The sequence below is a fragment of the Papaver somniferum genome, chromosome 8, assembly GCF_003573695.1.
Source record: "Papaver somniferum cultivar HN1 chromosome 8, ASM357369v1, whole genome shotgun sequence".
Lineage (NCBI taxonomy): Eukaryota > Viridiplantae > Streptophyta > Magnoliopsida > Ranunculales > Papaveraceae > Papaver > Papaver somniferum.
In genome coordinates, this window is record NC_039365.1 from 34,911,243 (window position 1) to 34,930,682 (window position 19,440).

The following is a 19,440-nucleotide window of genomic DNA, read 5'->3' on the forward strand; positions in this document are numbered from 1 at the left end:
GTCAAGCATAGAAGCAGAGAGTTTCCTAGGACTACTACTCTCACGATCAAGGAAGAAGTAGAGCGGTTGTTAAAGGCTAAGTTTATCAAACACATCCAACATCCGACTTGTCTATCCAACATTGTTCCAGTCGTAAAGAAGAATGGGAAAATCCGATGTTGCGTGGACTATAGGGACCTCAATCGAGCCTGCCCCAAGGACGATTTCCCGCTACCCAACATCGACCTAACGCTAGATGCCATGGGAGGCAAGGGACGCTTCACCTTCATGGAAGGCTTCAACGGATATAACCAAATTAAGATGGCCACGACAGATGCAAATAAAACCGCCTTTCAGACTCCGTACGGGAACTTCTAATACGTCGTGATGCCATTTGGGCTAAAAAAATACCGGCACCACGTATCATCGTGCCATGACGTCCATATTTCATGATCTACTCCATCATACGGTGGAGATATACATCGACGATATTGTGGTCAAAACCTCGGAAACCGAGAATCATGTATATCATCTAAGGACAGTCTTCGAAAGGTGTAGTAAATACAAACTCATAATGAACCCCCTCAAATGCGCTTTCGGGGTAACATCTGGTAAAGTCCTGGGATTTGTCGTAACCAATGAAGGGATTCAGGTGGATTCAAGCAAGGTAGAAGAAATTGTGACTATGACACCCCCGACCAATACCAAAGAGCTTCAGGCGTTCATAGGGCGGATATCTTACATACGGCACTTTGTACCCGGTTTAGCTCATATAATGTCAGCATTCGTACCCCTGCTAAAGAAAGGGATAGTCTTCAAATGGAAGGAAACTCAATAGATTGCGTTCGAAAGACTAGAATAGTGTCTCGTCAGTCCCCAAGTCCTCAGGTCATCGGTAAAGGGAGTCACTCTCTACATATACACATCGTTTACCAACTCCGTTATAGGAGAGGTCCTGGTGCAGGATATAGGAGGAAGTGAGTTATCACCCATATATTATGTGAGTCGGGTTTTACGGGACGCAGAATTGAGGTATCCACGTGTGGAACAAGCATGCTTGGACCTCATCTACGCGGCACAGAAACTTCGACCATATCTCCTGACGCACAAAACAATCGATGTGCCGCGGCGAACCCAATAACCTACCTCACCTCCAAGCCTGTCCTCACAGGGAGAACATCCCGATGGTTGCTACAACTATCGGAGTTTGAACTTGAATACTAGCGGCCTAAAGGAGTAAGGGTACAAGCGATCGATGATCTCATATCCATGTTTCTAGGGGAAGGAAACTACGAGATACATGAACATGTGCCCGGAGAGGTAGCGGCCGCTGACATCAACAAGCCTTGGACCACGTTCTTCGACGGATCGTCGTATGGCGCTGTCTGGGGATCAGGAGTGGTGTTTGAGGCTCCACAATGGGATTTTCTCTCATATTCGTTCAAATTAGACTTCCCTTGAAGCAATAATGTCGCTGAATACGAAGCCTTAATCCTAAGGCTCAGACTGGAAAAATAACTCGACCTCGGGAGTATGGATGTAAAAGGTGATTCAAAGCTAGTAACCAATCAAGTAAATGGAGACTTCCATATCGAGCGGAGGCTCAAAACCTGATGAATCAGACAGGATCAACCCTAGATCATACTGGCAGAAGTGGAAATCGACACGCAGACGCCTTGGAAACCCTAACAAGCAAGATGAAACTGAATGATAAGGAGGAGGGGACGGTAACAGTAAGAAGAAAAGATTTACCTAGCACTTGGAAGGAGGACATAACCTTCCAGGAGGCAGACGATTGGAGGCAGACATACATCGAAGACCTGACCAAGACAGATGAGGACCGTGTAATGCCTACTCAAGATTTGAGACAGTTCATATTGATCCAAGGATCCCTTTACTATCAAGCGGCAGGAGGATCTCTTGCCAGATGCGTAAATAAGAGGAAAGCGGAAAAAAATACTCCGGGAGCTGCACACCACAACATGTAGAAAACCGCGGCCGTCCACCTCTACAGAAAACTCCAGAGGATGGGGGTATATTGGCCGAGTATGTCGGAACAAGAAGTGGCCCTACAGGAAATCTACGCTGATTGCCAGGCTCTGCCGAAGTTTGCACAGCCGAGGGGATGGATTGGAGACAAATTATATAGATTTCATTCAGAAAGGCAAAGTATCCAGTGATAGGCATCCAGCGTTAAACATTCAAAATAAAGGGACGTGTTTCTTCATGCACGAGGGAATCCTTTACCGCCGGAGCTACATCAATTCTATGTTGCGATGCTTGTCAGATCAAGAGGCCGCCAAAGTAATGACCCAATCTCACAACGCAGAGCATCAAGGCATGCGGAAATTGTTTCTCCAAATTTATGAAGGCGGATTTTATTGGCCCACTATGGAAAGTGATACTGCGGAACATGTAAGAAGATGCCTAAGCTTCCAAACACACAGAAACTTGATCAGAGCGCCTCACACCCTGTTACATAGCATGGTGACACCATGGACGTTTCATATCTGGGCACTGGATATTATAGGCCAGATCAACCCAACGTCTTCAAAACGCCAGAAGTACATAATAACCGCCACGGAGTACACAACGAAATGGGTCGAAGCGATACTTATCAAAGATTACGCCGGGGCGACTATTACAGCGTTTATCAAAGACTACATCATCTGTAGATTCGGCGCGCCCATGATCATCCGAGCAGACAATGCAAAATCATTCTTAAACAATTATGTGATAGATCTACTCCACCAATACAATGTAAGGCTTCATACGTCAACCCCATACTACCCCAGGGGAACGGGCAGGCAGAGGCGAGCAATAAGACGCTCATCCGAATCCTGAGTAGGACAGTAGAAGAGCACCATAGAGGGTTGAATGAATAGCTTCCACTCGCTCTATGGGCATATAGGATTTCGAAACGAATCTCTATGGGGGCGTCACCGTATTCTCTGGTCTATATGGAAGATGTGATATTACCAGCAGAAATTCCAGATGAAGTGAGTCGCTTCGCCCACCTAGACACAATAGAAGAAAGGAGAGCACGAGCGAAACGGTTTGCAGAGGCATACAGGAAACGTACAACAAACTACTACAACCAGAGTGTAAAAGAAAGAAAATTCAAAGTAGACGATTTGGTCCTCAAGATCGCCCCACATGTGCAAAGAAACGCTAGCGCCGGAAAATTTGTCGCAAATTGGAAAGGACCCTTTAAGGTAAGAAAGGTATCAGATATCGGGTACTACAAGCTCATACGGATGAATGGTATGAAAGTAAAGTCGCCAATCAATGACAAGTGGCTAAAGAAGTTTTGTGCATGAACCGATCAATGTAAAAGCTTTTTTCTTAAATAAAAATTTAAATTTATAATATATGTTTCTAATGATTTACAAAGGGTCGTGGGAACGCTAATGGCGCCCGATCGACTGACAAAAGGCTGCGGGAACGCCAATGGCATCCGACCGTCTGACAAATTTACTAAAGGTTGCGGGAACGCTAATGGCACCCGATCGACTGAAAAAAGGCTGCGGGAATGCCAATGGCACCCGATCGGCTGACAAATTCATTAAAGGTTACAGGAATGCCAATGACACCCGATCGACTGACAAAAGGCTGAGGGAACGCCAACGGTACCCGATCGGATGACAAATCAACTAAAGGTTGCGGGACCGCCAATGGCACCCTATCGACTTACAAAAGGCTGCGGGAACACCAATGATACCCAATCGGCTGACAAATTCACTAAAGGTTGTGGGAACGCCAATGGAACCCGATCAACTAACAAAAGGTCGCGGGAACGCCAGAGACCGATCGGCTGAAAGATTCACTAAGAGTCGCGGTAACTCTAATAGCGCCCGACTGGCCGACAAGGATGCTAGAACACCAAAGGCACCTGACCTATCGACAAATTCACAAAACCCGGGAGTACCGAAGGTACCTGATTAGCTAACAAACTCGCAGACAACCATGGGAATAACAAAAATATTTGATACCGTCGAGGGAGCCTAGGCAACATTTAACATATGCCCCGCCCTACCAACCCAATCTTTAAATAAAAACACGGGGGAATAGGCGTGTTTAACATACGCCCCACCCTCCCAACTCCAATCTTTAAATAAAAACTGGGGCTCCGCCCTCCCAACCCCTATATCTAAATAAAAACAGGGGGTGTAATAGGCGCTTCCAACATATGTCGCACCCTCTGAACCCCGATCTTTAACTAAAAATGGGGGGGGGGGAGTATGGGTGTCCACCCATCCATAAAAAAAATGACGGGGGAAAGGAGAACAGGCGCATTCCTAACCACGTCATAGTCACCCATCATTCCCACAAAATAAAAGAGGATAAGAGGACAAAGAACACAAGCAGAACAGTCGAAAGAACAATTAAAAGATTACAAACAATGGGCAATGGCCACGATAATAGAGGCTCCTCAGAAGACGACGGAATCCCCAAATAGGCTAAATTAGCAAGAATTACTCAACAAGTACAGGGGTAGTATTTATTTACAAGAAAGGAAAGGATACAAAAATGCAGACATAACAAAGGAGAATATCAAAAAAAAAAAATGACAACTTATTAGCCAGCCAACAACAAACGACAACAGGTAATGTCCGCCTCCAAGGCCTCCACCATCAAACGACCATCATTACATTGCGCGAATGCGGGTCCTGATCGGCTTCATTCACCCGCTTCTGAATAGCCTGGATGATTTTGTCCTCATCCTCTGCACTACGAGCGAGTGCAAGATTGTCCTCATGTTAATCATACTTTCGATGCGCTCTATCATGTTAGAGCAAACGAAGAGACCATATCATGCCTACCTCTTCCTTCAAAACTAGCAAGCGGGTTAATTTATCCTCAAGATAAGGATGAGGTACGAGCACGGTTAAAGCTGCTAAGGATGGGGCATGGCCGAGAAGTGGTCTCACAGCCTGATTGGAAATCCATAGACAACAATCAGAAATGACCCGATCTATAGCAGTTACCATCATTAAAGAATCAACACACAATTGATTGGACGCACCATGAACGGTAACGTCGTCATCAAGAGCGCGTTGAACTTTTGGCGGCACGCGCCCTAACGGCTCGATCGCTAAGACGATACGGTGTACCTCGATTTTTTCCTTAAGCACAGCGTTTGCGGAAAGATATTGGTTGTTCTCTTCTCCCGTAGTTCCTCGACTTCGGCTTTCACAATTAATAGACGCTTCAGTTCGTCACGTGTGAACATCGCTAAAAATAACGTGGGGATGGGCGCTAAAGTCAGTACATACCCATGGAGATAATTAGCCATGCTAATAAATCTACGCTTGAGAGAAAAAGTAAAGTTGTGAAGGGAGTCGTAGTGTGAAACTCAAAGTGTAAGTTTCCCATATATATATACTTACATACAAGGCAGAGGCGTGGATCACAATGCAACAACCGTCTATCTTTCCCAGGAACGATGAGACGCGTGTCAATTCGGTCCAAATAAAGTGATTATAGGGTGACCTCACAGTCAACCCTATAGTCAGGGAACTAATGTTGATACATGAAAAATGAGGCCTTTTAACCGGGTCAGGGTGCTCCTAAGAGGAAGGTATACCCAACGTGAGATATGGGGATGCGAATTGCAAAGTTAAGAAGGAAGAATGAAGTTCCACACTATGTAAAAGTTGTTTCTTGTTGGGGGAACCCTCTTTTTGGTCTCATATAACATATAATAAAAGAATTATTTACATATGAAATCCCTCGGATAGAGAAATGAATATTTGTCGGTAGTACTCAGGAAGAGGAGGGCGTCTTTTTCTGTTGGGGACTAGGAGCCCAAGCCCATGAGGTGGAAAGGATAAAAGAGGGATTAGTGGAAAAGGAAGAGGTTATATCAGGAGGAATGGCATTAGTAGTAATTAAGGAGGTTTAGGGCATGTGACATAATGTCATAAAAGGAGGGTTTTTGGAAATCCTATAAAAAAAAGGACAAGGTACAAAGGAAGGGAAACTCTCTCTCATACTATTCTAAGCAAGGTGAGGTCATTTTGGTGTACTAGGACGGGCAGGACCTAGATTAAAATCGGGTATTAACAGTTGAAATGATGCAAAAGAAACTAGCAACTTGAAAAGGTAAATTGTTATCCTTTCAAAGTAGACTGATTCTGATTAAATCTGTTCTTTGTATTATACCAATATATAATATGGCTATTTACAACTGGCTTAAATCAGTAATCAAAATCTGTGAAAGAACTATAAGGAACTTTCTATGGTCTGGAGATTGTGATATCAGAAAATACACAAATTTTTCATGGAAAAAAGTACGTACTCCTTTTAAAGAAGGTGGTCTGGGAATTCAAAGATTAGAAGTTATCAATCAATATTTCTTAATGAAAATGATGTGGAGAATTATTAATTCTGAAGAGGATTGGGCTCTGTTCATCAAGGAAAAATACAAAAATAAACAGGGATAATGGAACAATAACTGGAAGTAACCCACAGTTTTTCCAGGGCTAATATGGGCTTAGAACACCTTAAAAAATGATATTCAGTGGCGTGTTGGTTATGGTAAATCTATATTTGTTTGGTTTGGCAATTGGATAGGTGAAGAACCTCTTATTGAAATAGCAGGAAATTCAAGATGTGTGTCTGAGAACATAAAAATGAAAGTGTCTGAAATGATAGATGATGGCAAGTGGGCAATTCCTTCTGAAATGAAACAAATTATTCAGAATATGAAGCTTTCAGAATTGGGCAGTGATAAGATGAATTAATATGGAAGGGTGATATAATAGGAATTTTTTCCATTGCTGCAGTAGTCAATATGATCAGACATATAACGCCAAATCTGCAATGGCCAGGGTACATATGGAACTTTTATCTTCATCCTGGTATAGATACTAATGTTTGTAAGCTCATATAAGGTATCTATATGGATGATGCAATCATGGTGAGTAAAGGATATGATATGGCTTCAAAATGCTGTATATGTGAAGAATCCCAGGATAGTATGTCTCATTTACTATGGGAATGCAAGAATAGTATCAGCATATGGAACTCGATGTGTGGAATTTTTAAAATGGAAATACTAAATCCTTTGAATACATATGGAAAAATTCTTAGAGTAAAAGTCCATTAGTCAAACAAGTGTGAATAGTAGCAGCATGCAACATTCTAAAAGAAGTGTGGTTCCAGAAAAATAGGAAACTTTTTGAGAATATTTTCCCTAATGACCAAGGAGTAAAGTGAAGAGTATTGAAATACATTAGTGAGAGAGGAATAAGAATATCTTGACACAAATGGAACCAAAACTATGATATAGAAATTATAGCAGCTTTCAATCTTGGCATCAGAAGTTCAGAATTCAAATTTATTCAGGAATGTCAGTGGTATCCCCCTGAAAAGTTTATATAATGTTCTGATGTGGTGGTGTTTCTTTTGGAAACCCTGGAGCTGCAGGATTTGGTGTTTGTATAAGAAATCATATATGTCAAGTCTTGGGAATATTATCAGGTGGAATAGGGATAGCAACAAACTATATGGCAGAAATATATGCAGTGGTGTGTGCTGTTGAACTGGCAGTCACAAAAAATCATCATTGTCTCAGATTCCAAAATTGTCATAAATGAATTTGCAAGAGGAACAATGCCTTGGATAGTAAAAAACAGGTGGAACAATGCAGTAAAGAAATTGACAGAAATCAAGTTCAGACATTGCTTCAGGGAAGTAAATTTTTCTGCAGACAACATAGCTAAGAAGGGAGCAGCTTTAATTGCAGGAGAAAGACATATTCACTTGGGAATACCTGGATTCTGCCTGATGTGAAGTATTTTAGATTCTGTTAAATTTGTAATATGTTGGGCTTTGTTTAGTCTTTTCAATTATTCTTTTTAATCTTTCTTTAGTAACCTCTTTTTTCAATATCAATAAAAATAGTGTGATTCAGAAAAAGAAAAAAAAAACTTCTGACCAAATAACATTTTTGATATCTTGTCACAGCTTCCATACAACCTTTGCAGGTCACACTTAAGAGTATCAATATCCTTTTCTTTTAGAGATAGAGTTCTGGTGAATTCATCATTAAGACAATCAATCTCAAGAGTTTTCACGTGAAGTGATGATTCAATTTTTTCTAACAAACTTTTAAGTGAAGATTTTCTTCATTTTTATCCAATAATCTTAAAATCTCAGTGTCAGACTCGTATTCTGAATCAGAATTTGAGTTAATAGAAGATTCTGATGAGAGAGCAGAGATTTCTATGCAGACTACAGGAGTATGCATATTTTTGAGAAACTGACTTGATTTCAATTCTTGTGTCGAATCATCTGAAGCATCAGAGACTGTTTCTCAGATCTTTTTCCTTTCTTCACAATTTCCTTGGTCTTTTTTGTAATTGATGACCTGTCAAGATCAACAGGATCTGGACAACATTCATCATCCCAAGATAAGTTGGAAGCTTTGCTTGTGTTGGTGACAGCATAAAACGCAAATGTTCTGACTGTGTGCTGATTAAGATCAAAAAATTTAACTTTCCAACAAGAGAGTTTCTTTAATGTGTATCAAGGTTATTTCCTTCAACGATGGCATATTTCTTCATGTAACTGGTAACGATCTGAGAATTTTCATCACAATGTCCTTTTCAGGAATAATCTTACCCAATGCACAAGATGCATTTATAATTTCAGATACTTTGTGATTAAACTCATCAAATGACTCTTCATCATCCATACGAAGGTTTTCCTAGTCAGAATTTAGGAATTGAAGCCTAGCTTCTTTCTCAGAGATATTCCCTTCAAATACAGTTTCTAAGATATCCCAAGCATCTTAGACTTATTGCACGTAGTCACATGGTGATAAAGATATGGGGTAACGGCATGGATGATAGCAATCAATTCGTCGGAATTTTGCTTTGCAGCGAGAATTTCGACAGGATCATACTCACCAATATCCTTTGGAACAGTTACATCTCCCACTATAAGTAACGGAGGATTATAGCAATTAACAACACGAACCATGTTTGCACGTGTTTAAAGAAAGGAACACATTGAAATTTTCCACCATTAGGTAATTTGAGCCATCGAAGACTGATTGTACGTTTATTGAGATAAAGCTTATGTCCATAGAGTCATATTTCTTCAAACACAGACTTATAAGGTCTTTAACGTGTTTGCCTGCTCTGGTACCAATTGAAAACGCGGGGTCTAACAACCACACCCAATATTTCGTTCGGAAATCTGTATGGACAACTCCAATACAATTCCAAGAGAATCAACTAGATAATAAGACTCAATCACGGAAAAGTATCCAAGAGTTATATCTCAATTTGTCAATACAATCTGCAATCGGACAGATAGAAATCTGTGAGCCTGATTGATATGAGAAATAACTTGGATGGTACTAAAGACTAATATCTAAGTGTCAATCAATTCCTATCCAACAAGCAGGTCGGATTTACCAATTGATTGAACTACACACAACCTGTGATATTTCAATTATATAAACAAATATAATGCGGAAAAGAAATAACACAGACACCAGAAATATTTTCAACGAGGAAATCGCAAATGCAGAAAAACACAAGGACCTAGTCCAGATTGAACACCACACTGTATTAAGCCTCTACAGATACTACCCTACTACAATATTAACTTGGGAGTGGAATGTAGTTGAGCCTAACCAATCTCCCATTGATCAAGGTACATTCGCGTTCCTTATGCCTCTGAATGCCAGCAGGACTCTACGCACTTGATTCCCTTATATGATCTCATCCACAATTACGAGTTTCTACGACCCACAGTCGAAGACTTATAAACCAATCTGTCTCCCACAGAAAAGTTTATTCAGGTAGATAAATCTGTATCCCACGGAAATACCTATGAAGTTTTGTTTCGAATTTTGGTAAATCAATGTGCACAGGAACCAATTGATAATCCGGTCTTGTATTCACGAAGAACAACCCAGAAATATCAATCACCTCACAATAACTTAATTATATGGTAGTAGAACAAGTTATTATGGAATCACAAAGAATGAGACGAAGGGATTTGTGATTACTTTTTATATCTTACCTATCAGAGATAAATCTCGAGCAAATCTTAGAGAAGATAGTACTCAATACGATAGAACAAGAGATACTATTGAACGGGATTGTGTCTCAGATATCACCCAACATATTGGGTCAATAAGTGGCTTACATATGATACCTTGAAAGAAAAAGCTAGGGTTGTTTTTCCTATTGCATGGAGCATACGGAAAGATAAAATCTTCTGCATTTTCCAAGGAAAAAACCTTAATCATCATGTTACAGCAAGACTTTCTCTTAAGCTAGTCAATGATACAGAAATATACTTGAGTAATCCTAATTCTCAGGATTTAATTAGGCCAGACCCTATAGAAGAAAAAAATCTTGCTAATGTCATTAGTAATGTAGAGAAAAATGTTGCTAACGTCATCAGTAATTTGCCGATTGATTTCCATATTATTTTTAGTGATACTTCTTTTGATAAGAATACTAACTCATATAGCATAGGCTTGGTGATGAATGATAATGCAGTTTCATTCATTGGATGCAAACTCCAAGCATAGAATGAGTGAAATGTTGAGGAAGCGGAAAATATGGCTTTATTTCAATGAAGTGGGCTAAAGCGAGAAAGTGTGCTTTGTCAGTGATGCTAAAACTGTCATTGAGTCTTTAAATCCCACTAATAACAAACTATTTTGGAAAGACAATTCAGTCATAGATGATTGTAAAACAGTTATGTCCAGCTTTAATTTAGTCAAGTTTGAATTCTTGCTGATCATGCATCAAAGTTTAATAGAAGATCTAGAATCTATGGATGAGTTATACTTCAATGTAATTCTATTTATTATCAATATATTATCGGCAGTGCTATACACCTCCCCTTTCACCTTCCTATTCTCCTAGGTGATGAGGTGTTTTCCCATGTGTCACTTAATAAATAAAAACCAAAAAACACGTCATTTGAAGGAAGTTCCATCTGTTTCGTTCTTCTTTTTCTGTCTAATCTTTTTCTTTGTCTGTTGGGCAGGATTTAGGAACTTAAAACAATTTCTTAACAGGAAAGGCAAAACTCTAAACTCTAAAGTCATTAGAATCGTGATTTTGTTGTAGATTGGAGACTTGAAATCACCTGCTACAGGGGGGAAAAACCTTCAAAGCTCTACTTCATCTCTACAAAAAAGAATAAGTAGATCTAAAATCTAAATTGATTAATCATGGAAAACCTAGTTTTTCTAGATTTATTTTACTGGCATGATTATAGAACATCGATGAGGGCTTTGGAATCGATCTAAAGAACTTAACAATTACATCAAGTTTGATAAAAAAAATCATGATGATTAAAAAATTAAAATCAAGATCCGGAATAGGTTTAATATAGCAATTTAGTTTATAAGTTCACAATGATATTACTTTAATGACTCATATGAAATTTGATTAATAATCAGATTTTTTTGATGCTTTTTTTTTATAAGCAAAGTCATAAAGACCAGAAATACATTAAACTTCCACATTCATATGTGGGGGACTGTGGTCAGCACTAAGATATGGCCTTAACCAAACTGGCGGTGAAGACCATGCCATACAATTTTTGTTGTTTTTTGCCCATTGAGCTACATTATGGGAAACCGTATTACAGGTGAGGTTAACATAAGCAAATTTTATTCTCCTAAATTTGGTGATTAGATATGCAATATCCGATAAAATCGATTGAGTTCGGTGATTCCCACAAAAGTCTCCCCTGTTTATCTTCTGAATTACTTCTTATGCATCACTTTCAACTGTAATATGTTGGTTCTTTCTTTCCCAAGCTGTTCTCATAGCATCCCTTACTGCTTTGATTTTCGCTTCTTCCGCCGACGAACAAGAGATATATAGAGCTTCTGTAATTAAAAATTGGTTGTTAGAATTGCGAAAGATAAATGCCACCCCCCCTGTTTCTGAGGAGAGATTCCAAGCCCCGTCACAATTGATTTTAATCCAATCAAAAAGGGGAGAGATCCAATCAGATCTTTCAGTGATCGGGGTTATTGCAGAGATTTTTAAAAGATGAGGTTGGTCGATTTGCATCGAAATCATCGATTTTGCTCTAGCCAAAATTCAAGATGGTTCTTCAATTTTCCCAGTATGGACAATTGTATTCCTACTATCCCAAATTGACCAGCACATACATGCAATTAAAGGGTATGTCTCCAATCTGGTGGAATCATTTCTGTATGGTTCAGTTGCAACCAATATCTTATCCATTCAGCAAAGGTAAGATCTTGATACTGATTGTTTGCAATATTTATTTGAGATCATACAGTTGTAAGTTTTGAGCATGTAACCAGACAATGCATGATGCTTTCATCTTTCAATTTGCATCTAGCGCAAGTATGTTCTGAGATACGTATTTTTTGGTGTAGAATTAGATTCACGGGTAAGGCTCCTTTTAGAGCCTTCCACACAAACAATTTTATCCTTGCAGGAAGCTTTAGAGCCTACAATTTTCTCCCTAAGTCAGAGTTTTCAGTGTCTTCTCTTGAGGATAGAGTATGATATACAATTTTGGTAGAGAACTTTCCGTTTCTAGCGTTTACCCTTATCCTTATATCACTAGTAGGAATAATAGGCAGAGGTATGTCTTCAATCTTCTCTACAGAAGATTGGTCAAAATGGCACCAAGTTTAATTGAATCCCATGATCTTGTCTGTTGGTTGATAAGATCAGCCACTTTGAGGTTAGGATCAGGTATTATATTGTCCTTTGGTGTTGCAACTCCCTTATTTGGTATCCAGTTATCACACCATGGATCTATGAAATTTCCTCCCCCCACCACCCAAGAGATAAATGACTTTATTTTCTCCATTATTCTATAGATACATTTCCATGCCCAAGAAGCAATACCTGGGCACTTAGCATGTAAAATGTCACTTTTAGGGAAGTTATTTTGCTTTTAGAGCACTTCCCCAAAGGGAATTAGGGTTCTCCACAAGCCTCCAAACACTTCTTGCCATCATTGCTAAATTATTGATTTCACGGTTTCTAAAACCCAATCCCCCTTCCTTCTTTATTTTGCATATGTTCTCTATTGCCAAAAGATGTAGTTTCCTTTTCTTCGACTTTGGATCCTCTCCTCACTAAAATCTGTTCAGGTGAGAATCTATTTTGTGGCAAAGATTCTAAGGGATTAAGAAATTAGCCATTTGATAGGTTAACATAGCTTGTCCTACATGTTGAACCAAAGTTGTTCTTCTTGCTTGAGAGAGAAAATGAGCAAGCCAACTACTTGCCCTTTTCTCAACAGCAGAAAGAAGAGAAAGATGGGTTCGGGTTTTAGATTTTAGAAAATTGATTGGTGCCCCTAGGTATTTTTTCCCAAGATGCAGATTTGAGATACCCATAATTCTGGCCAAAATTCTCATGTGTCTAGGATGCACATTTTTACTTAGAAGTAAGCCAGACTTGTGAAAATTTATTTCTTATCCACTTGCTTTGCAGTATTGCTGGAGATAATTCCTTGTAGCATGGAATTATGGAATTGTAGCCTTGGTAAAGATGAAACTATCATCTGCAAACAAAAGATGGCTAATGGAAGGTGCTGCACTTACTATTTTTATTCCATGAATCATGTTTGTTTTTTCTAGTTTAGAAATGTAGGCAGATAGGGCTTCTGTACAAATAATATAAAGGTAAGGAGAGATTGGGTCCCCTTGCCTTAAAGCCTCTTTCAGGCTTAAAATTACCTATAGGGCTTCCATTCAACAAAATAGAGTAGGAAACAGTGCTTAAGCAGTTCATGATTAACTTAACCCACTTCTGATTAAACCCAAGTTTAGTCATGGCTTTAGCCAAGAAAGACTACTCAAGCCTATCATAGGTCTTGGACATATCCAACTTGATAGCTGCTAATCCAACTTTACCTTTGTTTTTCTTTTTTATACAATGAATCACCTCATGAGCCATTAAGACATTGTCTGTAATTTGTCTCTTTGGGACAAAGGCACTCTGATGGGGAGAAATAATTTTTTTCCGTCAGAGGCTTCATTCTATTTGGGGTTTTGAAATTACTTTGTAAGAAAAATTACAAATACCTATTGGTCGAAATTGATCCACTAAAAAGCCATAGGATTTTTAGGAACGAGAGATATATTTGTGTGATTAAATTGGGTGAGTAGATTGCCTGTGTTGAAGAAATGTTTTCACATACATAATCACCAACTACATCCCAATATTCTTGATAAAAATGCCCCGTATATTCGTCTGGCCCAGGAGCCTTTTTTGTTCCCATTTGAAAAACAACTTTTTTTATCTCTTCTTCAGAGATAGGAGTTGACAGGAAAGCATTATCTTCATCAGGCACTTTAGAGGTCATTGATTCTATCTTGACCTTCAGAATTAGATGTTTTAAACGGATCCTGAAAGTATGAGATGATTCTTTTGATGCTGTGGTGAAGATGATGTACACGGTGATAATGGAAGTGACTGATGAGATTTTCAGAAGTAAGAAAAAAAAATTATTTTTGATTGACAATTAATTCTATGATATTGAAGGATTATTAGAGATTAAAGGAAAAAAAGAAAGCAGAAGAGAGAAGGAGATGAAATACTGTCCACTCAGCTCACCACATCGGACAGGGAGGAGAAAGGAGTGGAGAATAACATTTTCGATATATTATATTTTCTAGCGGAATAAAACAAATAAATTCAAAAATAACACTCCTTATTATGTGAACATGTCTATTCGGGGTGGCCTACCATTGACCGAGAACACTGGATTTACTTCTTGGTTAATTCTTAACCGCCTAAACTAGATAAGCATCACCATCTTAGTTGTTACGTAAGTCTTGAAATGAAAACACGTGTATGCTTTGTTTATTTACCGACTCAATGCTAATGGCTATAAATAGCCGAGTGGTCTCTCCACCTTCGAATGTATCATCAACAAACTTGAGGAATAAAATCCACCTCTTTGCTTTCACTTCCAAAGTTTAGTACTTCGTATTAAATGACCACCAGTACATATACCCTACTTGTATGCTAGGCTAGCCTTACTGTACATATATCAGTACTATTAACTACACAGTTTAGTTAGTGAGATAGTTACATAGTTAGTGGTCAGTACATGCCATTATTGTATACGACCCCATATCCCTACAAGCTAAGTAAAGAGTACTAGCTAGTTGGTAACCCAATACGTCCTCTAATACATAAGACGTTATCGGCAGGAATTGTGCTATGATAGGCGATATGGGGTTGACAAAACGGAAAAGGATAATTCTATTCGATCTTTGCATATTTAATTTAACTATTTTTAAATAATTTTATGCATATAATTTTTTATCATGTCTAACTTTATTTCCTATTTTGGTTAGGATTTGTTAAAGAGAAAGTTAAATATCTTACTGTGTTATGTATGTGTTATTTGGAGCACAGGAAATTATACGGTATGTGAAGAAATGTTCAAAATAGGTACGTATTAGTAATGACTCATATTTGTGATGTTATTTGGTTTCCGAATTTAGCCAAATATTTGAGTTTTGTAGTGTTATTGCTATTTTACTCCTTAGCCAACCAACGGAAGGTTTTTCCGCGTTCTTTTGGATAACGTAGAAAGTAAAATTACCTATGTTGGGACACCAATGAGTTTTATGGTGTTAATAGTCGAGGAATTATTGCATCCTGAGAGATAGCAAAATTTTAATATTCCTTTGCTATAATAATCTCCAGAATTCAAAGTCGTTCCCCCAAAGATTGGAATGCGAAAATGGACACCGGGTTAACATGGTTAGCCAGTCTCTATCAGCAGTCTTTGAAATGACCTGCAATTGATATCGAGACGATTTCTTTTAAGATATAAAGAATGTGTTCATACTTAAACTTTGAAAAATTAATATTTCGTCGACTCTAATAGACGAAGCTGGAGATTTGCCGGTATCATGTCAAAACCGTATATATTACATTTTGAACATTTTTTTCCTTATTTCACCATTGATTTTTGTGGTAAATAGTTTGGCTCAATTTTAGAGAAGATATATGCACTGTATACAATATTGCGGCGATCAATTAGGAGAGTCACATTTTTTGCCCCTTTATGTGTTCCTGCTAGTTTTGTGGCGTGCATAATATGCATCTATTATTTGCATCGATGAGATTTAAAGAGCTAGTGATTAATTTTCACTTTGTATATGTTATGTCAACAACAACGAGTGCTGCAAATGTTAACTGGGCCTCGTAGATATACAGACGTCGAGCGATAATAAGTGTTGCATTTTTGTAAATGATATTTAAGAGTTAATATCATGTCCTCTCGTCGCCTGAGCTATTACCTAAAATCCTGAATATGGTGAATTAGATTTGCAGCAGAATCTATGCAAATAAGTTTATCTTTGGCAAAGAAGGAAAATACAATTGTGGTAGGCATATTTGAATATGGGAACCACAATAGTTATCAGGTTTAAGAATCTGGTAAACCCCGTACCACAAGAAGTGGAGAAATACGTGACGATAACATAATGATTGAGTAAATAACCATCTCTGAGCCTGGTAAAGCTCTGCTATCGTTGTGACAGACACGATATGTGCGTTTGAAATGTCGTTCATTGTTGTTGATCTCTATCGGTCGTCTTGGCAGGACTGGAACTGATATCGAGATAGTGTCTACGGTCAGAATTCGTTTACAGTTTACTGTTGATTTTACATGGAAATGTAAATTCTTTAATTTATTTTAGCTGGACAGTAAATGAGAGAGAAAACCTGATCTGTTATCTCTCTAGGGTTGCGTGTTAGTGTTGTTTTTCTGCACCCAGTTGCTCCCTTGATAGGTATAGTAATGCAGAACTGAAGGTTCTGTTGATGAGACATTCCCGCCTTAGGATCAGGGGAGAATCGTCGACGATATTGGTTTCCTCCAATTGTGTCTCATCTAAATTCTTACATCGAGAAATGCTTGAGGTGTTTTACTCTGTTGCTAGATTTAAAAAGAGTGCGCTTGCTTGATTCGGTGTAAATTAAAGTCCTTGCAAGGCATGCCATGGAATCACAACGATTGTTTCGTCTGAAAATATGCTTAGAAGGATAGACGAAAACCTCTTGTATGAGGTATGCCAATATAATCAGATAACGTCCATATTCTCTTTGAGTGATGAGTCGATAACTCCTGACGAGGAGCATATCCATATAAATTGGGTTGATATATCTCACGGAGACGAATATCAGCATATTGAAGTTTGGTACCAAATGGATTAGAATATCCTCATACTCTAGAGAATGATGTAAGATCGTTATTAACTGATTAACTGGTTGTCGAAAATATTCAGAGTAGCTACTGAAATTATTGTGGATAAATATCCCCCTTTGCAAAAAAATTATCGGCAAAGTTTATATGATTGGCAGATATGGACCTTTGTTCATACTGAAGTATTTTCTCCCTTGTGTACGCTCTTGAAACTTAGTCTTAGCATCAGTCACAAATTTGATGCTTATGTGAAAGCGTAGTGAGAAAACTAATTGAGGTCGCTTGTTATGCAGCACCACCCCTTGAAAGTGAGTTTCCGCAGACACTAACCAGGTTGATGGAATATGGTCTGGTAGTCATAAATGACTCGACATCTCACCTGGTGGTAACTGTGTATCTATACTCATATAGATTTTAAATGAAACTCTTGTTTGTCGTCCGTTGATGTTGTATCATCCTAGTAATGCTTTGGGCATTGATGGTGAGCACATTTGATGTTCTTGTGCACTTTGAACTTATTACTCATGTAATCATTGTCATGTTTTTTTGTTTGAGACGTGCTATATCCCACTGCTGTTACTACTCTATTACAAGATTTGCAAATTTGATGAGAAAGTCTTCCCACCATTTGGGGGAGGAAAGGCTATCGCCTGAAAAATGAAGTGAAGTATCCCGGTTTGCACAAAGATAAACCAGGATGTATCTCATCTTGATGTTTTCATCACTAAAAGACATGCCGAAGATTTGACACCTTCACAGATTGCAAATCAAATTGCTTACTTGAGAAGTTGTAAAAGTAGTAGCAAGTGTGTCACTTAGAACACACCTTGAGGGTGGCTGACTAGTTGACTTGAAATATTCTGCACCTCTTAAAAGATAGAGCCAGTCACAATCATTGAAAGATAGTGCTCTCAAAGAGACTATCGATGGAAGATCTAATTTCTCTGAGTATAGTTCTCCTAATAAGAGAATGTCTATGCAAAGGCTATAAAACCTCAAAATGAGAGGATTTCCACAAGACATGCATGCAATAGAGAAATTTGTGACCGTAATCTAATGATTGTTGATGACATAGTCAAAGTATCCACTGATACTACCGTAGGTGTTGTTGGTTTAAACTACTCTCTATATTAGGATGTCATCAAAGATATGATTGGCTAAACTAGAAGGGGGAGATTCAGGCAGAATAACAATTTCTCATAAAATGCATAATTTTGGTACTGCATCCAGAACGCTCGATAATGTGAGCTACTCTTAGCCACAGGTGGGTGTTTGTAGTACCAAAGTCCGATGATGTAACCCTAGTGGCTACAGGTGGATGTTTATGCATAATGAGAAAAGCGTAGTCAACAAATGGCACAAAGTCTTTCACAGAGATATGAGATGGATTTCTTTGTAACATAGGCCTTGTTATGGATGCAACTACTTTGGTATTTGTATGGTAGTCTTTTAAGGACTCGACGTGCATCCAGCGGATGTGGCTGCTGCGAATCTGTATGAAAGACTACATACAGAAAACTGCATACAAATTCCTGAAGGTTTTCACCTATTAGTAGAATTACCATATCAAATACATTTACTCAATAAGGACGAAAATGGTAAATCGTCTAAGTGAATGCTTATATTATCCAAGGATATGTGAACCATCTTATATGCTCATCAACTGTGCATTGACTAGATTTGGTTTGTACAACATCTGTTTGTTTGGAACTCCTGAAGAATTCTCCAAAGCACGAAAATGCTTAAAGCAGGAGTTCGAGATGAATTCTCAGTAAAACATGGTTTGGTTGACAATTGTAACTTGAAGTCCATTAATTTCGTCAACCTTAAGGGTTTAGACATGTTTAAATGGACAAGCTGACATTGTTTCAGTAATTCGATCTCTTACACTTAAGATTGATCGTCTTACACCTCAACAAAGGTAGTGTATCACTCTGTGGTTTGCATTACACAAAAGATGTGTAAATGGTATATCAGCTGAAATACGCTATAGATACCTGATATTGGGTTTGTGGTAAACACGTAAGTCTAGCTCTGTCTAAGTACCAATATCGAGACATTGGTCCGAAGATAACCCCTTCATCTTCGTGGTACCATTAAGCTTGATTTTTTGTATGAAAGATCGATGGATGTCTCCCACAGAGAAAAGCTAATCGGACTGTTTGAGTTTTGATTTTTGGCAGGTTTGTTAAAACAACTAAACATTTTCCTAGTTATTAGTCTGGTAATAGAGGATACTTGTTTGTCCTTCGA